Raw genomic sequence first — 4217 nt, forward strand, 5'->3', positions numbered from 1 at the left:
ACACAACCATAGTGATGGCCCTCATCACTCTTTGTAAACTGATGTTAGACTTAGAATAGTAGTTGTGGTTAAACTACACTGCATTTTCACCTGGTTGTATGTTGGTTACACACCAAACTGATGATCTTCTGCTTTGCAAAGGTGCATGTAATTAGCACACAAACAGGCTCTTGTTTCTGATTAAGACAGTTGTTTTGTTCCCATCCATAGCTGAGGGACACTAAAGGTGTTATAGACAATAATGTCTTAGTGAAACCATTAGTGAAACCATTTCACCCATTGTGCTGTGATGTGTGTCATGTTTCAAATGTGTGTGTAAGCGTGTGTGTGTTAACGTGTGCATTACTGAATGTACTTGTGTTTGACACACACCTTTGTCTCCTCTCCTCTGCTCTTCTCTCCTCTCCTCTCCTCCTTCTTTCTTCTCTCCATTCGCCCTCCTTTGCTGTAATGCTGTTGAAGTTACCGTCCTGAAAATGTTCCCCCTCATGTGGAACAGACAGAAGGAGAAAGACAAAGTCAGGTCCTTCTTCCGTCGTTCCCTGAGTAAGACCAAGAAAATCTGTGCTCCACTCTGACCATTACGTCTTCTTAAAGGCTAATGCTAATTACGCTAATGCTAAAGCTGGCTGCCGGGTTTCTGCTTTTGAGCAATGGAGCTGTATTCACGTCCCCATGAGGCAAAATTAATCTAACAAAAAAAATGCTACATTCCACTATGTCCTAACCCCTTAAAAATGCAAACATGGGGCATAGTAAGTACTCTCATTGTCTTTGTGTGTGAAGTTACAAACGCTTTACGAGAGAGGGTCAAGGTGACGGTCAGGGGGTTCAAGGTCAAGGGGTCCTTCTCCAGTCTCCCGCGTGCCAGTAGCTTCCACAGCATGATGTCTAAGTCAGCCACACACTTGCACCACAGGAGTACCGCAGACAAGGACCTCAAACTGACCACAAACCTGACCGCCAACACCACCTCTGTGCTCGACGAGCCGGTAGGAGAGTGCTCCACAGAGGCCCCCGAGGTCCCCAGTCCTCCCTGGAGCCCCCACTCTTCAGCTACCCCTTCACTCAGGACTTGGTCTTCACCAACACCATCTTCAGCGAGTCCAGCCTGGTCAGCAGTGGAGGCAAGAGCCAGACCTTCCTCATCCTCAACCTGGCTCTGGTCCACAACATCAGCGGCCCCCCGCTCACCGGCCCTCTGCCCTTTCAGGAGGCACCAGAGCTGGGCGACCTCCACATGACAGGGCCCAGGAGGAAGAACCAGGACCAGGGTCATTGTTAGGATTTATGCTATCTTTATGTTACAGCACTTGCTACAGCACTAATGAATGTAGAAGAAATGTCTTTATTTGACCCATACACAAGTTTAATCTCCCCCCTGAAAGGCCCCATATATATAAGACCACTCGCCCCTCAACAAAGGACATTTACAACATTAAGCACACAACAGCTTTATTAAGGTGCAGAATTTTTTTTTTTTAAATATCAACATGAAGTACGCAATCAAATACACAAACAGAATAACAGATTTCTGAAGGATATGACATCATGATGGACATCAACATAGATCACATTTATCCAAAATGTTGAATTTTGACCTGATACAGAAAATCAAATAAGAATCCAGAGACTGTGACGCCACAGCTCCTGACGAATAACGCAGGTAAGCCATATTTTAAACTAAGCCTTATGGGTAAACTAGAGGGTTGTAAGTTAAAAGAAAAATACACAGGCATAAAACTTCAACAATGCATACATTACCCAATGCAATAGAAAGTTGATTAGATTAGAGGTTGACTGGTGCTAAATGATGATGAGTCATAGAAACCTACACCAATGGAGAAACCTTAAATGTCCCTAGCATGGGAAACAAGGGAAAAGTTAGCACTGATAATAAGATCCCTTAATAACTTAAGACTGTGGCAGCAGTAAGTATGAGATGGAGAGTCCAGAAGTCATGGTTGGTGTTGGCATCTCATCCCGAGATCCTTCAGCTCCATCTCTGACTGGGGCGTCTCTCTTCTCTGCAGAGTCTCATACACTGAGGCCTGAGCTCTTCTCTGGAGAGGCATGTAGGTGTCACTCACATTCCTCACGTTCTGAAATATGTTAATGTAACGGGAGCAAATGTCATTCATTTGAACACATGTTTGAGGGCGGGACAGCCGATCTCGTTCTGTATGTTTGCTGTGTCGGTGTTTGTGTGACATCTCTCTACAGGTGTTCCTTATCTGCGGGCTGATTTGACCACCTACGGGATTGGCTGGGTAAAGGCATAAGAACAAACCAAGATCTCCTCTCATGGCTCGCACCCGACTACGGACGACAACGGTTTCTATACACAGAGGCGAGATCTGGAGCCAGCTGCTCTCTTCCCCGAGTCCTGAATGATCGGTCAGCACGGTGCCTCCAAGCCTCACCAGATTGATCAACGCACTCAACTTCACGCCATAAAGGGAAGTAGCTCCGCTATTGCTGTATGTGTGTAAGAACAACCCCAACCGTGATCATTACATTATTTGTGTTTGATTATACACCTCCTGCACTTCCCCAGCAAACGGAAGAAGCAGACACCATCAGCAGTGTGGACGACTACTCCGAGACGAACTATTGTTGGTGCGGATTATAGTTTCCTGATTCCCCAGCCTGAGCTGGGCTGCTAGGACACGGGGGAACAACGTCAGTGCCTCGTAGGCGTGGCCGACAGGCTCGCATCTGTCCCTCAATCTCCTCCTGGACTTCGGTTGGCTAGGCCGTGGGTTGGGCCGTGAGTACTGTCGAACGGTGATTGGCCTTCGAGCCCATTCCCCCGTTAGAGTAGGGAATTGTGTATTTTAAGTTGTGGTTAGACTTTCCACTGGCTGCCCGCAGTGTCACCATATTTATATTGATTATCTTCATACCTAGGGCTCTGTGTTGCAATACTATGTGGTGATCTTACCTGTTGGCTCATTTAGCCTCCAGCTGTTTGCATGTTGCACATGCTATTATAGTGCCAGATTGTTTGCATCTTTGCACGTACGTTTGCAGTGTCAAATTGTTTACACGTTTGCACATACGGTCACAGTGTTGACCTTACTTGTAATTTGCACATAATGACTGCTGTGTTGCATTGTTTGCATGTTTTGCACAGGCTGATCTCAGTGGGGATCACTGCTTAAACTTTGCACATCTTGACGTTTACCACTATAGGGTTACCACATGATCGGTTAGATTACTATAGCCCTCTTTACAGGTTTGCAGATAATATCCATTTCCACTGCCGGCGCCTAGTCTAGCCACCCTGTTCAAATTGTGAATTGATGAGTTGTCTTTTTGTGTTGTTTCCTCTGCTAGTATTTTATAGGATGACGGTCCTGTTTTAAACTTTGTTAATACCAATAAAACCTTTTTTCATAAATACATTGTTGGTATTGTTGTGTATTCAAGGGTCTAACGTTTCAACCTGTCCGGTTACATTTACACACAGAAAACATGTCATGACTGAACACTTTGATAGATGGTGGTTAAGGTTTTATATAGGGCAGTGCTATGACCGACTAACATGTATGATAAGGCTGATAACATCAGTCTAGGATGACTTACCTGCAGAGTGTCATACTCAGAGGATGTGCTCCTGGGGTTGAGAGCTGTGTATGTCTCATCATGGGCATCAGAATGGACAGCCTATGAAAATATTGGTAGAAAGAGATGATTCTAAAACTTGACAAAGCCCAATTCACTGTCACCAAGCAAGCAGCATTTTGACTGTTTATGTTAGGGATTTTAAAAGTGTCTTATTACCCTTTGGTTTATTCTGCTATTTCTCACAGCTTCTTCACGTCCACTGAATAAAGAAACAGAGTAAGCCACATAAAATCTGCTGTCAGTGCTCATACAATTAAACTACAGTTTAGGGTTGAACATTCAGCATTGCCCTGTCAGAGTAGGCCAAAGAGAGAAAGTTATATATATTCAATATATATAATAAATAAAAATGTATAAGAAATAATATGCAGTTAGCAATATACATGGCACAATTATTTTGGAGCGAAGGCTGGCATACTGAATGTCGTTTTGATCAGGTGTGGGCACTCTCTGTGCGGGGTCAGAGGTCGTGGCCCTTGCTGTGGCAGTGCTGTACATGAGACCTGAGTCGTTCTGATCGGGAAAGAGAACAGATTACATCATGAATGATGGTGAACAGAAAATAAGACGTAATTGTGACATGCAAC

At 44.5% G+C, this 4217-nt stretch overlaps 1 long non-coding RNA gene across 1 annotated transcript; it reads right to left on the reverse strand.

The window, feature by feature from the left end:
• Positions 1–1924: 1924 nt before the first annotated feature.
• Positions 1925–3809, reverse strand: LOC122132557. Its single transcript, XR_006152224.1, has 3 exons — positions 3787–3809; positions 3589–3669; positions 1925–2102 (listed from the first exon to the last, which is right to left on the reverse strand). It is a non-coding gene; the product is annotated as an uncharacterized LOC122132557 (long non-coding RNA).
• Between the last annotated feature and the right edge of the window lie 408 nt (positions 3810–4217).

The sequence above is a fragment of the Clupea harengus genome, unplaced genomic scaffold (assembly GCF_900700415.2).
Source record: "Clupea harengus unplaced genomic scaffold, Ch_v2.0.2, whole genome shotgun sequence".
NCBI classification, from domain to species: domain Eukaryota; kingdom Metazoa; phylum Chordata; class Actinopteri; order Clupeiformes; family Clupeidae; genus Clupea; species Clupea harengus.